General features: G+C 49.9%; 1 protein-coding gene across 1 annotated transcript in view; it reads left to right on the forward strand.

The window, feature by feature from the left end:
• Positions 1-27492, forward strand: part of MEGF11 (multiple EGF like domains 11) — a 352130-nt gene that overhangs the window by 992 nt on the left and 323646 nt on the right. The gene's annotated exons all lie outside the window — the stretch shown is intronic.

Here is a 27492-nt window from a genome sequence, read left to right on the forward strand (position 1 = left end):
GCAAAGAGCAAGGCCTCCAGGAGGTTGGAGGAGGCCTTTAAGTGGTTTGGGCTCCGGGCCGTCTCTGCTCGCTCAGGCCATGGTACTCGTGCGCGAGCATCATTGCCCCTTCCACGCTCTGCCGGGAAAGTAGGGGTGTCGGCAAGCGAAGGCTGGCCGGGTGTTTCGCAGCCTGCTGGGGGCACGGGTCCTCTCGTTCCCGGAGTCCGGGAGGTCGGACTTAACTCGGTGCGGCTTCCGCGGAGGTCGCGGGACCGTGGCTTCGCAGCCTGCTTTGTTGGAGTGCTGTTGGAGAGGTTCTTTTGAAGGTTTTAGAGCAGCTTTAGTGGGACCGAGAGTTGGGGGCTTTGCGGAGAGGGTCCCTCGGCCCTTGTCGCCTGACAGTTGGGCGGGGTCCCCGCAGGGCGTCGAATCGACCGTCTACAGACACTCCATCTTCAGCTCCTTTGGCGGGTTTTTCCCTGGTTGCACATCACGCACCAGCTCTCTCCTTAGATCATATGCTGTTTAAGCCGCTAGAGATTCCAGGTCCGCGACTGCAGTCTCCACCTCTTACTCCCAACTCACGGATCAGCAAACGGAGGCACAGAGAAGTGAAAGGATTCGCTTAGAGCTAGTTAAGGGTGTGAGGGAATGTAAACCAGGTCTCCTGACTCCTAGTTCAGGGCTTTTTTTCTAGTACTCTGTGCTGTCCTTACCACTTTCTCAGCACAGGGCAAGTGTTCCCAGCCAGGCCACTGTAAGGCCTTCGGAGGCTGCAGGACTGGGTGTGTGTGAGGTTAGAGGTAGAGGACTGGTCTCTTGTCAGGTGCTGTGCTGTGATCATCCCCCAGGATAAATCACTTAGGTGACAGTTGGTTGCATATCTATCCTGCCCCTGCACTGAAGTCTGGGGGTAAAGGAAACCCTTAAGACTCGGCCCAGCCCCATAAAGTACAGTCCACAGGGAAAGAGCAGCCACTGTTTTGTAGTCAAGGACGGCTTCCCAGGTGAAATCACTGTTTGGAGGGGGCAGGATTAGGGATAGCACCTGGAGAAGGGATGATTTGGAATTGAGTCTTGGGTAGATTTCTAATTGAGGGAGAAGGATCATGGGGCACGAGGCTTGAGTCCTAAGAGGTTAGAAAAGCTCTCCTTAAGTGTCTGGTCAAAAGACAGTAGAGTCAGCACCAATGAGAATTTGGCCTTTGAGTGAGAAGCATGAGGGCAGCTAGAAGACCCAGCTGCTTAGAACTCAAGCTCAGAAGCTGTGGTCAGTGCCTGATCACCCTTCAGCTCCGGCCCCTCCCTGCACAAGGATCCTAATATCAAAAAACAAAACCAAAAAAAACCAAAAACCGAAAAAAAAAAAAACCCCAAAACAAAAAACCCAACCCTGGCCCAGAGGTCTTCTAGTTCCTAATTCAGGGTGAGAAATTGGCTGGGTAGTCAGCACTCTATGAACCAAGCGTTGTGGCTCCAGCTGGGAAATATTCAGGCTCTTGCTTCTCCTTTTCCCTTTTCTCCTTCTTCCCTGGGGTTTCAAATAGTTTCTTTGCCCCTTTCCAAACATAACTTCTAGATGCTTGAAGGTTTGGGGCCTACAATTGGACTTAGTATGGTCAGGGTATTTAACGTGCTAGGAATATTTAGTCAACAAACAGTTCTTGAGCTCCTACTTTGTGCCAGGCACTGGCCTAGGCCTTGGGAGACAGCCGTGAGCCAGTCAGTCAGAGTCCCATACCTCGTGATGCTGACATTCTAGGCGTCATCCTCCACAGGCTTAAAGTCCAGTTGTAGAGTGCAGGCAAACACACAAAAGATGTCTGAAGAAGTGCTGAAATGGGACAATGTAAAAAAAAAAAAAATAGTCCTGAGCCTCCCCTCTAGTGGTTCAAGGCTCTGAGGTAAAAAGGCTTGAAGCTACTGACTATGAGATTTGGAGATTCTGTGGGCTTCCATGACCCCGGCTCCTGGTTGCCAAGTGTAACCCAGAGGCAGCTGCAATGATGACCTTAGATGTGGCATTGGAGGACCACTCTGCAGAGCTTCTGCCAGTCAGAGTATTGCGGGAGGGAGCTGGTGAGTATTGGCAACTGTGATCTTGCTATCCATAGAGACTGGTGCCAGGTAACCATGTACCTGTCAAATTCCAGCATCCACAGCTTCTTGGTGAACGCTGTAGCCCCATTGTATACAGATGGGTAAATGGAGCCCTGACTCTGCAGATTGAGACAGCTCTTCAGAAAGGAGCCCAGGCCCTGTAGAGTCCAGGTATCCCTGATCCCTGATTCAATTTAAAATAATGCTCTTTCCTTCCTGTTTTGTAGACCAGTGCTTCTCAGACTTCAGTGTGGAAGGCTTGTTTAAACACAGATTGCTGTGCTCCACCCCCAGAATTTTTGACTCAAAGAGTCCGGAGAGGGCCCAGTAATTTGAATTTTTAATAAGTTCCCAGGTGATGCTAATGCTCTTGGCCCCGGGACCCGCAACGAGAGAACCACTGTGTTAGACCAAGGGAAAGTGAGTGATTTTCTTGAGATTATGCAATGAGGGAGCCTGGAACAAAGGCTGTGATTGAGCTCTAGGAACTCTCAGAATTCACCTATGCATGATCCCCTCTCCTTTACCTCCCAGGAGGCCATAGAATTAAAAGAATATTTTATCTTCATCAGTACACATACAGAGAGAATATATTGCAATGTAATTAGGGAATAAATAGGTGTTGTGTGTTGGATGTAGACTCCATGCCCTGTGGCTCTGCGGGGGTTTATTATAGCACTGTTAAAATTGTAAAGGTGTCATCCACTCCAAGAGCCCCTCATGAAACTTTCATGGCCCCGGTGGTCATTGTCCTGAAAGGCATGTCTTCCTCATTTAAAAGAAAGAAGGAGAGATTGCTTCTCTGGCTAATGGGGCTCTCTGTGTTTCATTTGACAGCAACTATGTAATGTGTTTTTAAGGGGCAGAGGAAAAAATTGAACAGTGTGAAGAGACAGGGACTGGAGGAGGTCCACTTCACAGGTATACAGATCTGTTTGTGGAACATTTCAAAATGTTTTGAAACTGTCTGTTTCACCTGTGTTTCTGATGTGAAGCTGTATCTCAGCAGGAGGAAAGGAGAGTTTGTGTCTCACCTTAGCTGGTTGGGTAAATGTAAAAACACATTTTATCCCCAATGTGTTAATTAGACCCCAAAGAAAAGAACCATAAAAGAGTTGTTCTACTAAATGCTGGTATTTTTCATCTGGATTCTATTTATTATTTTACTGTCGAGAAGGAGCAAAAAAAAAATCCATGTTTTTATAGCAAATAAAGCTGGCTGCAGTAATTATGCAGGCTGAACATATTTGTTCTGGAGCAGGAAGTTGGAATTCAGCCTGACTCTCAAACATTTGGGTGAGATCTAATTGAGAAAGACATTTCAAAGAACAAATATTTAGGAATGCGGAGTTTCGCTGATGGTCTCTCTGGGCTAAGCGTGAGTCCCTCGCTTTTAGCTTGATCCTTAGAGGTGGTGCCTGGTGATGGGGAAGGACATGGTTGGTAGTGTTGAGACCACAGTCCAAACGTGAGGCTGAAATTTAGAGATAATCAGTGAGTCTGAGTAAAGGGAAGAAAGATGCCTTCAGGGAATATATCCTTTGTAACTGATGAGCAAAGGGAGAATCAATGAATCAGAGATAGATTGAATACTTACTGAACGTCTAATCTTGGGAAAGGAACAATGAGGGCAGGGACCAGGACTTTTACTTGTATATCTCCCATAATGCTTGGCTCCGTACCTGTAGTGACAAGAGCCCTTGATTGGAGTGGGTATCAGTCAGGGCTGCAAGTAGCAAAAAACCTGAACACAACTGGCTGAAACAATAAGGAACTTAGTATCTCCCAGTACAACAGGTGTGGGCTGTCTGCCCCAAGCTTAGTTCTTTCAGTGGTTCAACAGCATCATCAAAGGTTCAGATTCTTTTCATCTTTTCTTGATCTCATGGTCACAAGATGGCTGTAACAGATCCATGTATTACACCTTTACAATATGCAGAGGCAGAAAAGGCAGGAGGGGAACCTTTACCAGAAGGCTCAGCAGACTTTCCCTCGTGTCCAGTTGGCTGGAATTGTGAGTCACATGTTCATGCATAAGCCAGACACAGGCAAAGGAAGGAGACCATCGTAATTGATCTAGAATAATCTTGATTTGTGTGTTGAGCTTCAGAGAGGAAAAAAATTAGGAGGCTTTTGGAAAGAAGAAAGGAGCGATCAACAATATCTGCTCTAGAGTTTAAGACCTGGGTTTGAGTTTTCTGTACTCCTTTTTAGTCCTGTGACCCTAAGCAAAGTATTTCACTTCTTTGTGCCTCAGTTTACTCATCTGGGCAATAGGGATTTATTGGGCATATAAATCTGAATTAACTCAATAATTGCACTTGATTAGTATGGAAGAAATACATTATTTGAAGATTTGATCTCTGACATCAAAGGATTATAATCTAGTGCAGGAGACAGGTGAGGACTAGACCATGTAGACTATCAAATAATCAGGGAACACACCCAGAGAGTAAACAAATAATTATGACTTGCAGACCAACCATGGTAGGAGGAACATGACATCAGTAGGAGCCACAGTAGTTAGGGAAGACTTCCTGGAGGAGGTTGTTCATAGTGCATACAGGAACTCCAGCGTCTTAGTATGGATGGGTTATGAGCTCCTGCCCAGCTTGCTGCCTCTTGCTTTTCTTTTCTCAGTGGCAAAATGGGACCGTTAGGCCAAGATGAGATCCTGTATCTTATCTTCAGTTGCCGATTAGATGATATGATGATGATGATGGTGTTTGGCCGCCATTATAAAGTCTATATGCCTGGAATGAAATCTAACGTCTTCCCGCGTCTCAAGCCATCTGCCCTTCTGGATTCTTCATTCTTGTTGGCAACACCGTCTTCCCAGATGCTTGGGCTCAAAACCTTAGCAACACTTTTGCCTCCTTCCTCTATTTCCTGTATTCAAGCACCGACTTTCTTCTGTTTTCATTATGTTTCTTGAACATAAGTCCTCCTTTCTGGCATGAGACTTCCCCTTTGTACAGGTTCTTTCCGCCGCGTGCTGGGTGATGGCACTGGCCTCCTGATCTGACCTCCCAGCCCCAAGGCATAGTGCCTGGGGGTCATAGGGACGTACATCTCCTACAGGAGCAGTCTGCGGGGCTCTGCAAATAGGATCGTCTGGAATTCTAGTGCAGAGGCGGCAATGAGCCTAGAATCTGTGCTGTAGACACATTATGTTGCCTGAGGTGCCATTTCCCAGCCTCTATCTCCCTCCTTCAAGTCATCCTAGAATGTCGTTTTTACCTTACATTTTTCCCCATAGTATTCGCTGGATGAAGCCCAAACTCCTCACATTGACCCTTGTAAGTCTCCACAATCTGCCTGCATCCTTTCTCCCCATCTTTACCTGTCAGGACCCACCGCCACCTTTGACTCTGCTTCAAGTTCTGCCTTTCTCCGTGTTTAAGCCAAACCATCCTTTCCTTCAAGGCCATTGTTAGAGCCACATCCTCATTTGACCTTCCCTGACACCAGAGCCCACAGCCATCTCGAAGCATTGATCTTTCCTTCCCCTGAACTTCTGTAGCAATTATTGCCTACACCACAAATTCGGTACTTCATAATACACTCTAGGGTCATTGTTCAGCATTTTGTTGAAATGTTCCTCGTCTTCCCAATTGGAGGTAAGGCCGTCGAGGTCTGAGATGGGGTGGGAGTGGATCCTTCTTTGTATCCAGTTATGACATGCAAGCACAGGGCACTTCAGTGAATAATTATTGAATTAATAAATCACAGGAATAAGGGAAATAAGATTATTTACTTGAAAAGTCAGGTAATCTTCACCCTTTTTACCTTAACCTCACTTTGGAGGTGGGACTCAATTCGATGAATGCCTGCCTACTATATGCTGGGCACTAGTTTAAGTGATTTTGGGGAGTTGTTTTAACTCAGCCTTGTAACCACCCTGTGAGGTCGGAATTATGGTCATCATTTTACAGGTGAGGAAGTGGAGGCTGGGAGAGGTTAAGTGGCTTCTTCCCGACATTCTCCTGACCCATGGGTGCCCTGTTCTCCCAGTCTCTTTTCCCCATTTGCTGTGTCCCACAGCCTCCTTCTGTCTCTTGTCTCTGATAAGACTCAGGCCCTCTCTTGTGTGTTGGGGGACTTTTTAAACTCTGATGTTTACAACAATTCTTTCCTGAAGACCTTCCACCCCCCGTTAGGTTGTGGCTCATTTTGACCCCTCACCTTTTTACCTTGACTATCTCTCCTGCCACCCTCAAGCCTGGGCCAGAGATTCCTTTGATAGCATAAAACATTCTGCTAGTGGGATCAAGCTGGATCTGAGCCAGGGTTTCTGAACTCCTCTGCCCTCCCTTTACCCCCACTTGACCCTTTGTATCGATCCACCCTCGCCTGCCACCACTCCTGTTCTGTGTCTCTGGTGTCTTACATGTGGAAGGAAGACACTGCTGACCTGTCAACAGGAAGGAGGTCTCTGCTACCTCCAGGAGCTTTGACTGGCATTTTTCCGTCCTTTATAGCATCCTTCTTTCCTCTCATTCATTCATTCTGTAAATACTGATCATTGATCACATACTCAGTATAGCAGGGAACAAAACAAAGCCCTTGCCTTCATGGAGCTTGCATTGAAGTGGGGGAGACAGGTGGTAAAAATTGAACACATTATATACTTTACGCTTGTTGCAATGAAGAAAAATAGCAAGGTGAAGGGGTATGTATGGTGATGGGATGCAGTGTGGTCAGGGAAGGCCTCTCTGATGGTGACATTTGAGCAGAGACTGAGAGGAGGGATGCCATGTGGGTATCTGGACGTAGGGACACCAGGCAGAGGGGATAGTAAGTGCAAAGGCCCTGAGGTGAGAACTCCCCTGGTACGTCCAAGGATAAGCAGGAAGGTGACAGTGGAGAGAAGGAGGGGAGCTTGGTAGGAGGTGAGGGCTGCCCACCTCCAGCTTTCTCACTGCCTCAGGAACGCTGTTGCCTTCTCACAGCTTTTGCCACTGGCTGAAATGATCACTTCCCTCCACTCAGCCAGGTCCCACTCAGCCTTCACAGCTCAGCTCTGGCCCCCCACCTTCTAGGGGGCTTCCATCTCTGCCATCTCTCATTGATCTACCTCTCCCCTGAGTTCCTACAACTCCCATCTCTCCACTACACAACCGAGCTGTTGAATATCTGCCGGCTGGTTCATCTTCACCTGGACTCTGTCTGTGTAGGTCTCACCTCCCTAACAAACCAGCTCCTTGAAACTGGTTTATTCCTTCTCCCCAGGAGCCAGCACTGAGCAGGGCTCAGTGTCTACCCGTTGGTGATGCTGGTGTCAGAAGTGGGAAAGGGGCAGGCTCTGCAAAGATCTGTGGGTGGGATTTTCTTCATACTATGTTCATTATCCCTTCACAATAGACAGGAAATCTTTTATTCTGGACATCCTTGGAGCACTTTGAGCTGGGAGCCTCTGGAAGCCTCTGCCTGGAGCTGGGAGAGGAATCCACTTTTCCTCAGGACTTGGATGAAATTTTGTCTCTGAGGTGTGGTGGGGAGAGGAGCTGGGGTGCAGAGAAAGCCACTTGTTTATTAGCCTTTATTGTTCAGTGAAAGTAGAATCAGATGTTTCAGGAGCAAAGGAGGAAGGAATTTACCCAGGAGTCCAGAGACTTCCCTGACATCCAAGGTAGGGATCCTGAGTGTGGGGATTGACCTATGAGTGACCTTGGGCAAATCACTTAACCTTCACCTATTGCAGTTTCTTCTCAGCCAGACCTCCCCTCTGTCCATCCACTGTAGAAGAAAATGAACAATTAGCCTGATTTTTAGGCTTGGTCTCTGCATTAATCTTTAGGTCAATGGTTTTAAAACTTGAGAAATGTGCAGATGGTTCCATTTTAAAGGGAGAGGGACTTCCCTGGTGGCGCAGTGGTTAAGAATCCGCCTGCCAAGGCAGGGGACACGGTTCGAGCGCTGGTCCGGGAAGATCCCGCATGCCGCGGAGCAACTAAGCCCGTGCGCCACAACTACTGAAGCTCACGCGCCTAGAGCCCGTGCTCCGCAACAAGAGAAGTCACCGCAATGAGACACCACAACGAAGAGTAGCCCCCGCTCACTGTAACTAGAGAAAGCCTGCATGCAGCAATGAAGACCCAGTGCAGCCAAAAGTAAATTAAAAAAATAAATAAATAAAGGGGGAAAATGCTTCCCACAGACCTCCAATATTGTCTTAAATTACTAATATAATAATATATATATTATTATATATATAAACACAAAACTAGACATAAACAACTGATGCTTATAGCTCATACACAGTCTTAGCGCCCAAACAAGTTTATAAATTAAAATGCAAACTACAAAGCCAATAACATTCAGATTAACAATATTAATTTAACGTGATAGATGCTGTTGTGCTAAGACTACATCAGCCCTTGCTACACGATCATGGTTTTGGTTGCTTCCTCCACCACACGCCCTGTGGTGACTCAACTCTCCCCCTGCTTCTCTTAGCTTGAGCAACTGTGAAGCTTTTGTTCCTACAACGTGCTGAAGGGTCATCTGGCCAGCCCTTGGCACAAAAGCATTTGTGTGTCAGGCAGCCACTTTTTTGTCGTTAGCCCACAACAATTAAAGGAGCTCTCTTTAATTCGAGTGCAACAACAGACGCTGACGCAAAGCTGCCTTGCGACTGAGTGTGACTACTTGATCACTGAAATGAAACCACAACACTAGTACTTCAGTGCCTAAGGAACCCCTGCTTGAGAGCAAATGTTGAGTGCTCTGAAAGAGCGCCCCCAGGGGTCTGAAAGAGTTAATGCTAGAGCTGTGGCTGATGGTTCTGCAATCCTAATAATAGAAACCACATGTAGGACCTTTGCATGCATCAAGAGGTAGGTAGAATAGTATTAGCCTTATCGTACAGACGAGAAGGTTGAGGCGCAGAGAAATTGAGCAGTCAAGGTCCCACTGGACACTGGCAGCGTCTGGATTCCACCCAGGTCTGCATGACTCAGAGCCCCTGAATTTGCTACCAGGCTTCACTGCCTCCTTCCCTACGGACCCTCACCAGGTTTCAGGGCTCTTTGATCAGAGTACAAGGACTCTGGAGTAATTTGGGAACCTCTAGATTCTCCCAGTGGACTCACTGCTTTCTGGTGGAGTAGTTAGGGTGTTATTTGATGCAGAAAAGAGAAGTGAAGCTAGTAGAGAGCAGGATCATGGTTCTCAGATCCTCGGGTGGCTTTGGATGGCAGTGGCAGGGGATGGAGGCTTCCCTGAAGGTGCGTGGGAGGAGTGGATGCCAGTTACCCTAGGAGAGAAGATACCTTAACAACGGCTACCTTGGTTAGGGCTTCACACTTTAACAAGCACGTTTTTGGTGCATTTATTTTCAAGTTTGTCCTTTTCTTTAAAATTTTATTTTTATTGTGATAAAATACACATAACATAAAATTTACCATCTTAACCATTTTGAAGTGTACAGTTCACTAGTATTAAATACTTCATAATATTACACAGCCATCACCACCATCCCTCTCCATAACTTTCTAGTGTGTATTTTACAACTTTGCGAAGCAGGTCATTATCCTCAGAAACAAGGGCTCAAGTGGCTTGCCCAAAGTCACACCCTGAACCTGTGCCTGCCTGCCTGCCTCTCAACCATGACCTTGAGTGATAGTGGTGGGCTTGGTTTTCCAAAGGCTTCTGTGGGACCATGTGAGGTGGCCAGGCTTCCTGAGGTAGGGGCTGAATGGGATGACCTTGGAAGGGCTGTCCTGGAATTGATGTTGCCGGTCGGGGTCGGCGTGACTCATTCCTGGGTATCTGGAACCCACCTTTCCTCAGATCGAAAATTACTTAAAACCTACTCCTGCCCTTGGAAGCTGCCCTCCCCCTGCCTGACTCGACTGGTTTATCATCCAAGCTTAAAATAACTATAGTAAATAATAACACCCCAAAACTTTTTTATCCTGCAGTGGATGAGCAAAATCTACATATGCAAATAGATGGCACGCCTGTCCCCATGAATATTAATTTGGAAAGAGAGCCCAAGGCCCTAAAATACACTCGGAACCCTCAATGTGGCATTTTGCAACTCTTCCAGCTTGCTCCGAAATCACGGCCTTATTATATCTCAGGGTTCCCCTGCTCCAAGCTGACCTCCCTTTTGAACCTCTGAGGCTACCAGGGGGACATAGAATATCTCAGGTAGGCAGGCCAGAGGCCCGGGGGTGATGGCTGAATCCTAACCCCTGGGGCTGTGGTTGACCTTGTCCTTCCCTGGCAGGGCCCAGGCCCGCGCTCCTGTCAGATCCCAGCGTTAGCAGTGAGTCCCCAGTGTCAGGGGACAGTTCTGGGGAACATCGCAGGGCAGCTGCCAGCCTCAGGCTCTTGTGCTATCAGGGAGATGGAAGGTGGGGGAGGGAGGGGACTGGAGAATCAGCTTGTCTTACCTCTCAAATGAGGCAAATGAGGAAACTGAGACCCTGGGATGGTGGGTGACTTGCCCAAAGTGACATGGTGACTTTATGGCAGGGAGTGACAAATATTACTCATCCTTTGCCCTGAAAAGCACATTTCCTTTTCAGTGTTTGTGTTTGTGTGTGTGTGTGTGTGTGTGTGTGTGTGTGTGTGTATGTAGGAAGTGGTGGGCAGAGTGGCATTTAAAGTTTGTATGCTTTTGGGGAAAGAGTCATTTTTCTAGTGTGAACATTCACCCAGAGACAGGCAGAGACTGAAAATCCAGTCTTGTATCCCATTTGGGTTGAAAGAAGTGGTTGCCTTCCTCCCCCAGGAGATTTCCAAATTAGATTATACTAAGGCCAGAATTAACGTGAGGTCACATGGTGGAGCACACCCCAGCCAAAGTGATGAAAGGGCCAGATGGAGAAGGGCAGGAGTGTCTCTGAGGAAGCCAGAGGTTAACCGCTGTCTGGGGAGGACCGCGAGGTGGAGGAGTGAAGAGCTGGCAGTGATGTCTGTGTCCCACTGTGTACAGGGAAGGCTCTGCTCGGGGAGGGGAATGGCGTGGCTTCATGGTACCCTACGAAGCTGGGTCTCTCTCTTTCCGGCTGCTTACTGGGTAAGCTCCGGCCTATACGCTCACCTTTGGGTTTCCTTTTCCTTGTCAGTAAATATTGGAATATTCACCCCCCTACATCCCACTTCTTAATCTTGCTTTGTGAAGATCAAATGAGGATTTAAAGTTCCTGCACCATGCCTGGCACAAAGTAGGTATTCAGTACGTCTAGACTGTTTTCTTTTCCAGATAGATTTATCAGACTGGATGCACTGGGTCAGCATGGAGATGCGTACGTCTGTGTTTGCGTCCGTGTTGGTGTGTTTCTACGTGTGTGTGTCTGCGTATGTGTTTGCGTTCATCCATGTGTGTGGTGGAGTGGGTAGGTGTGTAAGTGAGTCTGTGTGTCTTTGTGAATGGCTGGGTGTCTGTGCGGGTTTCTGTGAGTGTGTGTGTGTTTTAATGTGTGTGTCAGTGTGGTGACAAGTTGTGTGTGCGTGTGTGTGTGTGTGTACACGTGTATGTAGTGCAGTGCTGGTGTGACTGGAAGAGCCCGTGGGGTTGGGAAGGTTCACAGTGCCGCGGACGTGGGTCTTCTCAAAGATGCTCCCAGCCAAAGCATTCACCTGGCTCCTGACCCCAGGTCCTAACTACCCTGGGTTCGCTTTCCTCTACCACCCTCTAGAGGCCACTGGGTGCCTTAGCCCGGACCCGGCCCTGGATCATTTGCATTACGTTTGCATATTACCTGCATATCATTTGCATTGTCTACATAGACTCTGCTTTCAGTTATGCAGTTTTCAAGGTAAAATGGAGTTGCTCTTCTTCAAGGTCATTATATTAAGAATTGCTGCTTTTTCTTTTATTCTTTCTGGTCCAGAACTCCCTCTCAGAACTGGGGAACTGGGGGAGAATGAAAGCCCAAGAAACCTCTGCTTTTCCCTCCGTTGAGCAGAGGGATTGGTTGGTGGGTAGAGGCCCTGGGACCCTGGGAGGAGCAGCTGGGGGGAGGAGACTTTTCTTATTCCACCGGCAGCTGCTTCTGACCAGAGCCACCTATGTCCTATGGGAGCCAGAGACAAATACACTCCAACATGTGCCCTGTTGCCTGCTTCTCAAGCCCCCACCGACTTCCCCCTGGGAGGGTGAAAAGGAAGGGTCACTTTGGATGTTTCAGCACCTCTCTACCCATCTCTGGCTGGGGAGGGACCTTGAGGCCAGGGCTGGCCTTACGGGAAACAAAGGAGCAAAGGATGTTTTTTCTTTTCAAATACCTAATACATTATGTATATATATATGTATATACGTATATTCATTAATTTTCTTCCAGTTTTATTGAGATATAATTGACACACAGCACTGTATAAACTTAAGGTGTACGGCATGATGTGACTTACATACATCACGCAGTGATTATCACAGTAAGTTTAGTGAGCATCCGTCATCTCATGTAGACACAAAATTAAAAAAATAGAAAAAATGTTTTTTCTTGTGACGAGAACTCCTAGGATTTATTCTCCTAACAACTTTCATGTATAACTACAGCAGCGTTAATTATATTTACCATGTTGTACATACATCCCTACCTAGTACAGAAGTAATGATATTTCTAATGCCACAGAAAATACCAACCGAAAAGGCTTCCTTAGGAGGGCTGTACCCCCAAAGTATCTTCCTTACGGGCCATCACTGTGCTCAGCATTCCCTCTGTAGATATGGGTTGAGTCCCTTCTGCGTGGTTTCTGGCATGTTACCTAACTTGTCTGAGCACCCATTTTCTCATCTGTGAAAGGGGCAATACTAATATTAAACAGTACGTGGGGTTTTTGTGAAGATTAAATGAACAGTGCAGGTAAAGGAAACACAATAAAGACTCAGCAAATGTTAGCATCAGCAGTTCTCATGGGCTCCCTCTGAAAACAGAGGTTCCGTAGTATGCCTTTTACACTCTCGTATAAATTGTTTATCAGATGCTCCTCAAACTAGCAACAGGCTTGAATCCCTTCAATGTCTTTCAGGAAGTCAAGTCCCCAGGGAACCTGGGCTGCTTTTGCCTTCCCATGGGTGGAAGCATTTCTAGGAGCAGCATGGGAAGCAGGAGAGATTCTTTGTCTGTGTCTCCATGGATTTGGGTCACTTTCCCTCATCAGAGGGTCAGCAGTATCTTGTTTCCTTCTCAAAGTCAATAATTCATCTTCTCTTTTGGTCTTACTGGCACCAAGGGCCATCCATGACTGAGTATATTTTAGGTTCCCAGAAAACAGAGCTTGAGGCAAAACTTAGTGCTAGTTGCTATCCTGGGGGTAGGGGTATAGTCCCAGGGCAAGGAGAGTGAGAAGGGAAGGGAAGGAGGCAACAAAGGAGGAAAAGCAAATGCCGACCAGCCACAGCTTTGTAAGGAAGTGAGGAAGGAAAGCCAGTCAGTTGCTGACTCATGAGGGATGTCTGTGGTTCGGCCGAGTGGAACCAGTGTGACTCAGAACAGTTTGCCCAGGGTAGAAGAAGGCAGAGAGTCTATCAGCCAGCATCTTGGTCTCTCATTGGTCCCAGTTTTCCCCATGAGGAAACTCCCTTGCATTTCTGGGTCATATCACCTGGCCCTTCTGGGCAGCCACTGGGGAAGCCAAATCCCACGCCCTGTGGTATGGTGCCTCAGCTGAGTCCAGAAGTGAGAACCACCAGCACCTCCTTATGTCCAGTGGATTGAACCTGGGCACTGGAGCTGCTATGGCTCCTGTGTTGGATGCAAGGGAGGCTGTGCCAGAGTCTCATCCTAGGGGAGGCTGAGACAGCGGTGATGTTAGGTGAGATGCAATGGTGGCAGCCTGGCTCTCCATTGAGAAAGTAACTGATGGATGGTATAGGAGGAAGCTGTGGCAGAGCAAGTCCAGGAAGGCACCTAAGTAGGGTCTGATTCAGCCACCATTAGTCAATTAATTAATACCCAGTTGGGACCAGGTGCTGGAGTCTGGACCTTACCCTGCAGGCAGTGGGGAGCCATCGGCATTCTTCAGCAGGCAAGAGACCCATTCAGCACTCAGCAGTGACAGAGTACGTTAGTCTGCTCAGACTGCTATAACACAGTACCACAGACTGGGTGGCTTAAACAACAGAAATTCGTATTCTCGCAGCTCCGGAGCCTGGAAGTCCAGGATCAAGATTCCCGCCAATTTGGGTTCTGGTGAGAGCTCTCCTGCTGGCGTGCAGACAGCTGCCTTCTTGCTGTGTGCTCACATGGCTTTTCCTGGGTATGTGCTCACTCACAGAGGGTGGCAGGGGGAGAGAGAGAGAGAGGGAGAGAGAGTGCTTTCTGGTGACTCTTCTTGTAAGGATGCTAATCGTATTGGATCAGGGTCCCACCCTTATGACCTCACTTGACCTTAATGACTTCCTTACACCAAATACAACCACCCTGGCGTTACGGCTGCAACATGAGAATCTTGTGGGGGGGGGCACAAACATTCAGTCCATGACACAAGGGTTATTTGGAGAGGGTCTGTTTTCAAGTCTGCTTGTCTTTGCCCACAAAAAGTCCGATGGGGGCTGCTATCAGAAGCCCTGGTATTCCCAGCTCAGTTCAGGGGAACAGAAAAGACTCAGAGATCACCGTTGCCCATGGAGTTTCATTCAGCAGTGGGAGAAGGTCCTTCCTGGGTCAGGAACCAGGGTGCCTGGGTTTGAACCTAAGCTCTGCCATTTAAAAGCTGGGTGACCTTGGGCAGGTGACTCAGCCTTTACTTATTCAACACACTTTGATGGAGCGCTTGCTACGTGCTGGACCGTGTTCTAGCTGTTGGGGATACAGAAGTGAATGACACAAGATGAACAGATTGAAATCCCTCCCCTTGTGGAACTTACATTCTAGTGGAGGCAGCCAGCCTATGAACAAAATAAGTTAGTAGATGATAGAGCATATCTGAAGATGACAAGGGAGTGATGGAGTGGGGATGGGAATACAGTTTTAAACAGTGGTTAGGGAAGGTCTCAATATAAAGGTGATGTTTGGGACTTCCCTCGTGGCGCAGTGGTTAAGAATCCGCCTGCCAAGACAGGGGACACGGACTCGAGCCTTGCTCCAGGAAGATCCCACACATGGTGGAGCAACTAAGCCCACGTGCCACAACTACTGAGCCCACGTACCACAAACTACTGAAGCGCATGCCCCTCGAGCCCATGCTCTGCAACAAGAGAAGCCACCGCAATGAGAAGCACGCGTACCACAACGAAGAGTAGCCCCTGCTCGCCACAACTAGACAAAGCCCACGCGCAGCAATGAAGACCCAATGCAGCCAAGAAATAATAAATAAATAAATTAATTAAAACAGAAAGGTGGCGTTTAAGTTAAGGCACAAAGGAAGTCAGGGAGGGGACAATGCTGATCACTAGGGGAGATCTTTCTGTGCCTCAGTTTCCTCACCTGTACAGTGGGGTTATGACAGCACCTGCTGCACAGAGCTGCTTTGAGGGTTGAGTTAATCCATGTAGTGGGCTTAGACCTGGCCTGGCACACAGTGAACACTCATTAATGTTGCCTGTTATTATTGTCACTGCTGCTCAGGCAGGATCCTGTCCCTGCCGCCTCTGGGCAACACTCCTGGGCTCCAGACTACAGGGGTCAGTGGCCTTCATCTCTCCAGGAGTGGAAGCAGCTCTCCTCCATCCCTCCTCATTAAAAGGGGACACACACCCTTGCAGTTGGAGAAGCAACACATGCACTTTCTTTTTCCTTGAGCATCTAACTCCCAGAGGGAGTCGCGGAAGAGCCTTTAGCAAAATCCAGGTTTAGGAAGCAGCTTCCAGCCTTTCTCTGGAGCATCTGCAGACAGAGTTGAGCAGGTGTTTATGGCCCAGCTCAGAGCTGGGCTGGGGGTCGGAGTCGCCCACCATGAGAACCAGACCCCCAGCAGCGGAGTCGTGGGGTCCTGTCCTGCTTGCCCCCAGAAGTGACTGGGTGGCTGCCCACTTCCCATCAACAGGCACCGGGAATTCCTTCAGCAATTGGGACGCTGTTATTTACTATCGCAGAGATTTTTGTGGCTGTAATTTACCACCACTGTGAAACCGGGGACCTGAATCTCAGTAGCCCTCAGTATAGATACTGCATCTAATCAATCCTCTATTACTAGGCAAATGCATCCTATAGGCTACTGATGTCTTTTCCTTTCAAACACCTAATACATAATTAATGATACTTCTAATGCCACAGAGGACACTAACTGAAAAAGCTTCCTGCTATAATTTATACCCACCCAAACAAAAAGATTGGTTTATTGGTTCACTTATCATGCAGGAGTATGCCTCTCCCTCCTTCCCTAGGAAGGGGCCATAGAGTGGATGAAGGTAGGAAGCTAGCCCTCCAGACAGCATTGAGCCAAGCAGGAGGATGGCTACGTGTGGGAGGGTACCACGTGCCAGCTTCTTCATGGATTGTCTCGTGAACTGACCTGTGAGGGAGGTCCTCCTGTTATCCCACTCTCCAGATGAGGAAGCCGAGGCCAGAGAGGTAATGTGACCCAAGGTCACACTTGGGCCTCTCTGCAGGTCGGTGGACTGCACGGGAGAGCTTGGAGGTCCAGGCTTGGACTGTGAGCTGTGTGACCTGGGCAAGCGGCTTAACTTCTGTGAGTCTTAGTTTCTTAGCCTGTAAAATGGCAGCCACAGTTGCTCCTTTGAAGGATTATTCTAGAATTAGAGATAATGGCATGTGTTAGGCACTGGAAACGTGCTTACTGTTTTCCTTTTTTGGAAGTGAATGGTGAGAACATCATTTTTGAGCGTATTGTTTTGCCAGCAAGGTGGTCTTTGTTGGCGGAGAGAGTATTTTGGAAAGAGACAGGTGTTGAACACCCTGTTGTCAGGAAACACACCTTCCCTGGGCAGATTGGGCTCCGTGAGAAGCTCCCATCACAGAGTCCACCCGGGAAGTCTCCTTCACCAGGCTTTGAGTGGCATCAGCCTTAGGAATGAAGGAAACATGGTTCCTGTCCTTGAGGCACCGCATCTGGTGGAAATGAACAGACTCAATACTCAGTGTGATGAGGCATAACGGGGGTCAGCACACAGGCGCAGGACCCTGACGGCTGGGGGCCCTGGGCTGGTGGTGTCACTGCACAAAGGAAGGAGGTGCCAGGTGGTGGGTGGGGTGTGGCCTATGCCTAGCACAGGGAGGGGCCTGAGAATAAGGACTGAGGTGAATTTTGAGTGTGAGATGGTGGGAACAAGGGTCCAGTCTTTCCCAGGGGCGTTGGGGTGGGCTGCCCATCTTGGCTCCGCCCCTCTGTCCTTCCGCTCTCTCAGGGAGGAGATGGAGCTGAACGGGCAGAGCCTCCTCCCCAGCCTAGGGTGGGAAGGGGAGCTGGAGGCTGAGCAGAGGCAGGAGGGACCGGGGTGCCTGGGGGTGATGGGGAGGCTGCCTGCAAACAGCCACTGGGACCAGGTGGGCGCAGAGGCTCACAGGGGACCCCTCACAGGCTAAAGAACTGGGATTCGAATTGCTTTCCTTCTCTCCAGGGCAGCCCTTCCCAGGCCCTCACTCCGCTCACCCCCGGGGCCCCCAGGCTGCCCCGTCACTCTTCCTTGTCCTGTCCAGACCATAGCAGACGTGGCTTATGCCTCCAGAACAAAGAGCTGCTCCTCGTTCAGGAGCCCTCTGCTTTACCTTGACCCTTCTCCATCTTTTGCTGGTGGTGGCCTCCCTTCTTGCTTCTTGTCCCCCCCAGTCCACACTCCCCGTGGCAGGCAGAGGGGATTGTTCGCAAACCGGATCATGTCCCTGTCTTGTCGGAAACCTTTTAATGGTTCCCCATTGCCCTTGGGATAAAGTCAAAACTCATTAGCACAGCAGTCAAGGCCCAGCTGCCTCTCTCTATCCTCTCTCCATTATCCATCTGCGCTTTACGCTTTGGTAATGATGACCTGCTTCCAGTCCCCCTCCCTGAGAACACAGAGTGCTACATCACCTCCAAGCCTTTGCTCAGGCTGTTTTCTGACTGCAGTGCCTTTCCCTATTTCCTTAGTCTGGCTGCCGCTTACTCGTCTTTCAAAATTCAGCCCAGACACCTCCTCCTCCAGGAAGTCTTCCCTGAACTCCCCTCCCTCCATTGGGCTAAGTGGCCTGTATTCCTGCTCCCCTGGCACTCTGCTTATTACAGTCTTACAACTTCAAAACTGCCGTGACAGCCTCAGGAGCAGGGACCTGGTCAAAAATGGACTCAGTACCTAGTGCCATCCCTGGCACATAGCTGGGCTAAAGATATGTTGTTATACTGAACTAGGATAGTCCTCGTCCTTGATATGAGACCCTGATGCCTGCTTGTAACTCTCCCTGACTTTTGGGGCAGGGGTGGGATCTGGCAGCCAATTATCGGGTGGGCTGTGAGATGTGGGAGCCTTGGCAGCTTTGACACCCATGCAGGGTTTTGTTAGGAGGATCCAGGCTTTGCTGGATTTTAGAGACTGTCAGCGTTCTGAGTACCTGGAGGGTCTTGGGGAGTGGTGGGGTGAAGTGCTCTTGAGCTGCCCTCAGAGGTTAGAGAAATGAGGAGGATGGTCCGGGCCACTGAGACACCTGGGTTGGTGAAGTCATTTAATACAAAGTTTCTATTTTCCCTCCTGGTCATGTCTCTGGATTTGTGACATATTTTGGCATTTGAATTGTTTTAATCAGCTCCCTATGTTTGGTCCCGAACTTGATCTCCCCTCCCCATCACGTTCAGCAGAAGGGATATAAGAAGAGGAAATCTTCAAAAAACAGGAGACTCTGAAATGGGTTTTCAGGGAGACAGTGGCACCCCCCTTTCCTGCTTTGCGCAGAGTAGGAGCCGAGAGGTGTCTGTGGGGGAGGACAAGGCAATGACATCACCGGATCCTGAGTTCCGAAGGTGGGAAGGGCAGAGAGGGCCTGGTTCTGGGCCAGGAACTGCTCTGGGGCTCCCTGGTGGAGGCTCTGTGTCTTTCTGGGTAATTTCCACCTTTAATTTCTCAGCGTTTTATGAACAGGGAGTAAATCAGGATCCCACCCCGACTGCCTCATGTAAAGAATTAATAAACCACAGATTTATGGGGCAATGACAGAGGAAGGCAGTGGAAAGGGAGAATGAAACGAGACTTGGTTCCCAAGGGGCAGGGGCTGGCTCCCGGGTCTCCCTCCACTGTGGAGTGTCTGCTGAGGGCAGCTGCTGGGATCCTTGTCCTTCAGGGCTTGGTGGCCAGGCTGAGCTCTGGCCTGTGTTTTCTACTTAGGATTGACAGGCCCACAGTCGAGGAGACGGAACCATCCCTGGATCTGTGTAGCCTGACAGTCTGGTATCTAATCTTTAGAGGGGCATATAGATACAGGCTCTGGGCTTGGACTCAATCTAGAGTCTAGAGGGGGAGAGATGCAAGTTCACATTCTCTCTGTGAAGTTGCAAGTAACAGAAAAGCAGGACGTTGGGGCTTACACAACAAGAACCCAGGTCCTTTCCACCTCTCTGGCTGCTCTCCTCAGCATGTTGGCTCATCCTCGTGCTGGCACCTCATGGTGGTGAGATGGCTGCTGTAGTTCCAGTCATCACATTCATAAATGACAATGTTCAGTGGAAGAAGGGGTTGCCCATCTCTTGTTGGGCATTTCCTTTTATAAGCGAGGGAACTTTCCCCAGAAGCCCTCCAGCAGGCCAGAATTGGGTCAAGCGCTCTTTCCTAAATCAGTCACCAGCAAAAGGAAAGGAATTACTGTGATTGGCTTAGAGTAATGAAATTCCACTTGGGTTATGCTTCCCTGAGTCATGGTGGAGAGGAGGGGGCACCTGGACAAAAGTCAGGCACTCTGGGAATGAGGAAGTTGGCATGGCTGCTGGGTAGGCACTTACTGCAGTGACTTTGGGTAATTTGTTTTAGCTTGCTAAGCCTTAGTAAAGTGATAATAATAGTACTTGTTTTACAGTGTTGTGAGGATTAAATGTGATAATGCACGCTGAGAGCATACAGGGTGCCAGGCGTGCAGTATGTGTTAAGTTAGGTGTTAGTAATAGTAGCAGTTGAGCGAAGTCTAGGCCACTGATTACCCTGTTTGGGTGTCAGCGCTGTGTCAGATGAAGGTGGTGTTAGCTCCTCCAGAGTCACACCTGCCTTTGTGAACACTCCTGCTGCTTTATTATGGTCGTAACCCCAAGGCATCCTTGATGGCAGCGTGGACTAGGTTCCTCCACTCACCTGTGTCTTTGGTGAAGTTAGTTAACCTTTCTGAGCCTCAGTTTCCTCATCTGTAAAATGGTGATACTATTACCTCATAACGTAGTCAGGTGGGTTCAGTAAATGAGGCGGGAGGTACGGCAAATAGCAGGCATAAGCCCTACACACTCCGGACCTCAGTGAAACTCCCTGGTCTTCCTCTCCCTCCTGAATGCTCATTTCAGAGGCGAGAGGTCTAAGGATCAGGGTCCCTTCCCTTGGGGGTGATAAGGTGAAGCAGGCTGTATTAGTTAGCATCCAGGTCCCCAAGGGATTGGGGTGCCAGGCCGGAGACAAGGCCAAAGCCCAGGATTTTAGAGGGGCCCAAAGGCCAGGGGCAAAGGGAAGGCCAGAGCTCAGATGGCGTGAGGCTGCCCAGAGCTCCCTGGGGACTTTAGATGCTGTGTCTCTGACCGCACGGCTAATTCTAGCTCCCACCGTCTGCCTTGACCAGGCAGGGCTGGTCCAGCTGCAGGTAAAGGGCTCCTGATCACGGGTGACCAGGACTGGGGTGGGGAAGGGGACAAAGGCAAAGGAATGAGCCAATGGGCTGGGAAATTGCTGGGGTTGCTGGAGATGGTCTCTACAGCCTACAGGTCTTGGTGCATCCAGGCTGGCTGCCCCTGGGCCATCCTTGACTCTTAGACCTGCCATTGCGGTGAGTTCAGCTCTGCAGGCTCCGGACCAGAGACTGTCAGCTCAGGCAGCTTAGCAGAGTGATTCTGAGCAGGGCCTCCAGATGCCCCCTGCCTGGATTCAAAGCTCAGCTCTATCATGCATCATCTGGGTCATGTGGGCCAGGTCCCCTCGTCTCTGTGTGCCTCAGTTTGCCCAGCTGTAAAATGGGATGTAAAACAGAACCTACTCCTAGGGTTATCATGGGCATTGTATGTGGGTAAGCACCCAGCACGGGGCCTGGCACACGATAAGTGCTCAATGATGATTAATTGTTATTTTTATTTTTATTTTTTTTTTGCGGTACGCGGGCTTCTCACTGTTGTACCCTCTCCCGTTGCGGAGCACAGGCTCCGGACGCGCAGGCTCAGCGGCCATGGCTCACGGGCCCAGCCGCTCCGCGGCATGTGGGATCTTCCCGGACCGGGGCACGAACCCGCGTCCCCTGCATCGGCAGGCGGACTCTCAACCACTGCACCACCAGGGAAGCCCAATTGTTATTTTTTGAGGATGATAAACAATTGCGTTCCAGCTTTCACAAAGCAGATCATACTTACTCGTACTTGCTCTTCCATGGCCCAAGGCCTCGCTACTGAGGAGGAGAAGGGTGGAGAGGAAGATGGAAAAACCCTGCTGCATTAGTGATTAAGTATCAGTACAGCTGCCCAAAGGGTCCTTGAAACTGCCAGAGAAGCTGGTGTGAGCACAAAAGTGTCCAGGGCTGGAGGATTAGCAAGGAAGGGACGGGTGGCAGCTTGAATCAGCAGCTCAGTTCCTGGCACAGGAGAGGGTTGGAGCATCTGTTCCTGTAGAGTGCTCAGGGGCAGCCCGTGCAGGAAAAACAACCCCCATCCCTCCTCCAAAGGGAAGCCTTGCGGGGCCCTGACGTTATTTGGGAGCCTGGAGGGCCAGGCCCAGTTTGGGCCTCATGTACCTTCTTGGCATTGCTGACAACTCCTGTTCTGACCCAGCCATTATCTAGAGGCCTTACCACGCACCATAATAGTCCCCCACTCCCCTGGCAGATTATGTTTGTCCACCTTCTGTCACCCAGGACTTTGCACACACCTAGCAGGGCTCATCTGTAGCGTACCTCTTCATACAGCTTTCACTTGGCCGGGCTTCTGATGTCTGAAAAGCCCTGCTCTGGGGACTGGCAGGCGTCTGGGTACATAATAGGGCTCTTGTGTGCCTGTGGGTCTGATGTAGCTCGGTGTTCCCCAACTGTGTGCTAGGGAACACTAGCTCTACAGAGTGCTCTGTAAAGGCTCTGACAAGTCCTGCAGGAAAATGACTTGATTGTTTTGTTTGGCCCTTTGTTAAATGTATTTAACCATGGGATCTTAGTTTCTGTAGAACCCCCTTTATTTATTTATTCTTTGGCTGTGCCGTGCAGCACGTGGGATCTTAGTTCCCCGACCAGGGATTGAACCTGCGCCCCTTGCATTGAGAGCATGGAGTCTTAACCACTGGACCAGCAGGGAAGTCCCCGTAGAACCCTTTTAACATTCCGAGGGGATGATGTTGGTGGGACCCACTCTGGGCAACAGTGATGTAGAGAAGAGAGCACGTGACAAGGAGCGGGAACGCCGCCTCTCTGTTCTCAGATAGGCGGGTCCACACAAGCTGAGTGATTCGGCAAGCCAACCCCCCACTCTGGGCTTCAGTTTCTTCAGCTTTAAAATAAGACTGGTGATGATCAAGCCTCTTACTTGACTTACATAGTACAGTGTTCTGTGTTGTTTTTTTTAAACTCTTTACAGTAGGAAATTTCACATAGCTCCCCAAGGAGAGAGAGCAGTATCGTGTATCTGCATGTCCACATCGCCCTGCTTCAGCAGTAATCTGCATTTCGCCCACCTTGTTTCATCTATGCCCCCCACTAACTTTTCATAAAGATGATTTTGAAGATGATATAAAATTTAAGTCTGTGAAAGTGCTTTGCCATCTTCAAAGTGCTATACAAAGGTAAGACATCTATCATTACTATTATTAGGTTTATTATTTCTTATTTCTAAAGTTCAAAGTGCTACATAAACATAAGGCATCTGTCATCATTATTATTATGCTTGTAATTTCTTATTACTACCCAGTCATATCACCAAAAATGCCTAATCATGTGGATATTTATGGAACTCCACTTGTAAGAAGCTAGGGTGAGCCTAGATGGGGGGTAAAGCTTAAAATCCGACCCTGCTGCCTGGGGGGCTTACAATCTAGTGGACAGGTGAGACAGATGGAAGATCCAGAAAACAGCCTGGCAACACCTGGTGGTGCCTGGGCAGTGCCAGATGAGGGAATCGGCAATTCTGGAGCAGTTCAGGGAAGGAAAGGACAGAAGGCCGAGGGACGTCTAGCTAGAGCCTTTTCCTCTTTGGAGGGGTTTTCCTGTCCCAGCGAGTTTGGGAGTTTGGCTGGGCCTGGAGGCAGCTGGAGGGATAAGATGTCCTTTCCGGGACACAGTCATCTAAGCACCCAGTGATTTGATGGTTCTGAAGGAGGACAGACTATAGGCCTTTGTAAGTGATGCTAATTTGCCTGTCTCCCGGGAGATAAAGATGCTATTGTCACCTTCCACCAGGATGGGGACTATGCACCCCTGCAACTTTCAGATGGAACTTGATGCATCCTCAAAACAGAGCTTGGTGATAAGCAAAGGGATGAATGAACAAACCAACCCCAAGTAACCCAGACCTTTCTTGAGGCTAGCTCATTGTCCAATGACAATGTCTCCCGCTTCTAATCACCTCAATCCAGTTCCCCATTTCGCCCGGCTCCCTGTTCCTGACCTGGGGCCATTGACCTCACTGCCGACATGGCCCATCTCTCCCCGCGGTCTGGGCTTTGCCAAGGGCCCTCTGCCTCGAGGACCCTTGCCGGCCCTCTTCCTTCCCTGAGGCAGAGACTCAGAGATTCAGAGTGTGCAGCCTTGGCAGGGCCACCAAAGCTATCATCGCTCTGAATCGTCTACATAGAAGGTGGAATCTCAGTATCAGAGTGGAACTCGTGGGGGAACAAACAACTCTCTGTTGGCCGCAGATGCATTTGGCTCGAGTTTTGCTTTTAAACCGTGTGAGCCAAGAGAGGATTTCACATAAAAATATGTATTTCCAATTTCCTTTGAATAATTAGAAGATCTGCAACTCCTGGCCCACATTCCTGCCTGGCCAACAGTGGAGAAAGCTGAGTGGTGGCTTCCCGTCCAGCTGGGGTGCCTGCTGTCTGGGTCGCCGTGGTCCCCTGGGAGTCTTGGACTCACTGACGTTTCTGGCTGGGTGCTGATGGGCATTCAGGGTGGGGACCACACCACAGAGAGCTCCCCACCACAGAGAGCTCCTGTTGTATGTGAAGCCGCAAGGCCAGATAACCCCAGAGCTGTTTCTGCCTGACTTGCTTATTTCTGGCCATGACGATCTTGCCATGATTTGACCAAGAACATCTCCCTGAGTGATGGACTGGGGTCCTGGCAGGAAACAGGTAGCACACCCAAGCTGGGTAATTTGATGAGAACTTAATAAAGGGGCTGTTTACGTGGGTGTGGGCGGAATTTAGGAAAACCAACAAACCAACAAGGGACAGTGCAGCACCCTGAGGCTGGTAACCGTGAGAGCCTTTAGCACCCCCGCGGCCCACGGGGACTTGGAGAGGGGACTGTGTACAGAGAGCTGTCTGACAAGAGCGTGGCTTTCCGGAAGGCGTGCAGCCAAATCACAGTGATCCTGTTCCCGCTCCTCCTCCTCTCCAGTTTCCTGCTGGCTGCCCCATGGGGTGAACCCAACTGATCATTGGGGAACCCAGAGATCAAGGGAGCCTCTGATGCCATCCGTACGTGTCAGCCTCCTGGGGCCCAAAGTAGAGGGAGACGTGTGCAGAGAAGATCCACAGGAACTCATGGAAAATATCCAGCACAGGCAGTGTTATGCTAAGTTGACAAATCTGGATCCCTCAGCTCGCTGTAGTAGGAGGTGGTTCAGTCTGTGTGGCCTAGTCGTGGGGAGCAGTCCCCTCTGTGGGTGTAGGGGGGTGTCATTCCTGGGGTCTGAGGAGCTCCTTCCCTGCAGGCTCACCTGGCCTGGTTTCCATCCTGTCCTCTCCAGTGTGTGTGTCTTTGTGCACAAGCGAGTGGGTGGGCACCCCCTCCACCAGCCACCCCCTTCTCTGGAGCTCCGTGGGTTTCCGCGAGTGGCTCTAAAGGGAAGCCCAGAGGAGCAGGTCTGGTTGTCTGTGAGGGCTCCGTGGCTGGGGCGGGGGACAGCCCACCGGTAAGCCCTCGGGCAGTGCAGCATCTCTTACTGACTCTATTACCTGCATACCCTCTGTGTGCGGCATTTTCTGAGGAGCTTTCCTGCTGTGCTATGATTTAAAGAGCTCCCTCACCCCAGATTGCCTTCCACACTAGCCTGCCTTGGATTTTGAGATTCTGCCAGCTTCCCAGCCTCAGAGAGTGTTATAGCTTGATGACCTTCTTGTCCCCTCATTGGGCAGAGGGCAGACTGAGATCCAGAGAGGGGAAGTGACCAGTCCAAGGTCAGAGGGTGATGTAGGGCTAGAGCAGGAAAAGGAATCTGGACTAGCTCCTGGCCTTGGGTTGCCTCCACGCCAGTTACTCTGGTGGGTGTTTTGGGGGGAGCAGGGGCAGTCCCAGAGGCTGGGTGGTGGAGCCCAGGGGGTCTTAGGAGGGGGAATCTGAAGCATAAAGGGATCTGCTGCCTAGCTGGGCCAGGGGGTTACCCTTCCCTGGGGGCCTCAGGCAGAATGGGGATGAAGAAATAGAAGCTAAGAGCCGTTTCAGAGCACGTCCCAGACAGCAGAGCCTGGACCGTATCCATGGAATGAACGGGGAGGAAAGACACACTCTGCTTTCTCCCTTCCCCTCTCCCCCCTCTGCCCTCTCTTCCGGGAGATGTTGAGAAGCAAGGAAGAGCTCGAAATGTGAGGCCAGATGGGGAGAAGCAGGCCCCCGGGGGGGGGGTGGGCACAGGAAAGAGGAAGGAGTCCCTGGAGGAGGAGGCCTGACTCCTGTTCTCCCACTTTGCCGATGTGATCTCGGGCACAGATCATCTAAAGTGCCGGGCTTTTGTTTTCACTCATACAAAATGAGGAAAACAATGCCTGATGGGATTGCTGTAAGATTTATTTTTATTAATAGCCAATATTAATAATGTCAAGAATAAAAACTATCATTTATTGAGACTTTGTGGCAGGCATTGGGCACAGCAATTTCTGTGCAGGATCTCATTTAAGCCTCACAGCAACTCCACGAGGAAACTGAGGCTCGAGATGATTCTCGGGTGAGCAGTAGACTAGGGGATTGAGGCGATAGTGTTGGAAGACGTTCTCCATAAATTGCAAACCCCGACATGTTTTCTGTGGACCTAAGAAAAGCTATCCTACCAGCATCAATATTACTCCCCTCGGGCTGTGGACATCCTTGGAGATGGATGGACGCTTCTTCCACAGTGGGGTTTTTTCAGAGGTCTTTATGGACCTGTGTGTTTTGCCTCCTCTTGCCATCTCCCTGGGAATCTTGCCCAGGTGACAATTTTCTGAAGGAGGAAAAGAGCCCGGCAAATGGGAAAGACAACCTTCTGACTTAACCGCCCCCTGCTACCTGTGCTCTCAGCAGAGCCTGGAGGCCTGGAGGGCCGAAGGGCTGCCTCTGGGTAAGTGTGTGAGTGTGTATGTGTGGGACAGCATTGGATGTGTGTGTGTGAACGCCTGTGTGTGATTGTGGGCCCGCGTGAGCGGTAAGTATATGCATGTGTGTTTATGTGAGTCTGAGGAAGACTGAGCGTAAACGTGTATGGGAATGAACGTGTGGTACGAGCAGGTTTGCATGTGCATGAGGGTGTGTGTATGTCTGACTGTATGTGTTTGCTGACGCTGTGTACTTCAATGTGTGTGACCGTATGTGCGTGTGTGTTGCAAATGTATGTCTGTGTTGTGAGTGTATATAGGTTAGTGTATTGTGTGAATGCGTGCACGTGTATGTGTGTGTGTGTCTGTGACTGTGTATGTATGTGAGCTATTTATGGAGTGTGGGTGTTCTAAATGTGTGGGACCACGTGTGAGTGTGTGCTTGCAGATGTATGCCTGGTGTGAGTGGGCGTGAACCAGATATGACTGGATGAGTCAAGCCTCTGGGGTCCCTGCCTCCAAAGGGCAGTCATTAGGGAAGTATTATAATGACTCAAACCTGGTGGAGGACCCTGGTGGGGTGCAGAGTGGCATCACCCGCTGAGCGTTGGTCCCCCACCTCCTCCCTGGGGCTCCTAATGCCACTGTTGCCCACTGCACAGCTCCCTCAGCCATCACCTTTCCTGGGAGAGCGCTGGCTTTTGGTGCCATTCTTAAGTAACGTGGAGTGTGGATGGTGGGCAAGCGTACTGAAGAGCCCTCTCTTTGGGGCAGGGCTGCTCGCTGCCTCTCCCCCACGATGGGAAATGGCTCCTGCAGGCTGGGCCTTGGCACTCCTCCCTAATGCGCACTTGGTAGAGGTGCTGGGCTGTGACCAAGTGTGAATCCATGCCAGGCCACTCACCTCAGCCGGGAGA

Source organism: Neophocaena asiaeorientalis, unplaced genomic scaffold (assembly GCF_003031525.2).
Source record: "Neophocaena asiaeorientalis asiaeorientalis breed wild unplaced genomic scaffold, Neophocaena_asiaeorientalis_V1.1 scaffold264, whole genome shotgun sequence".
In the NCBI taxonomy this organism is placed as follows: domain Eukaryota; kingdom Metazoa; phylum Chordata; class Mammalia; order Artiodactyla; family Phocoenidae; genus Neophocaena; species Neophocaena asiaeorientalis.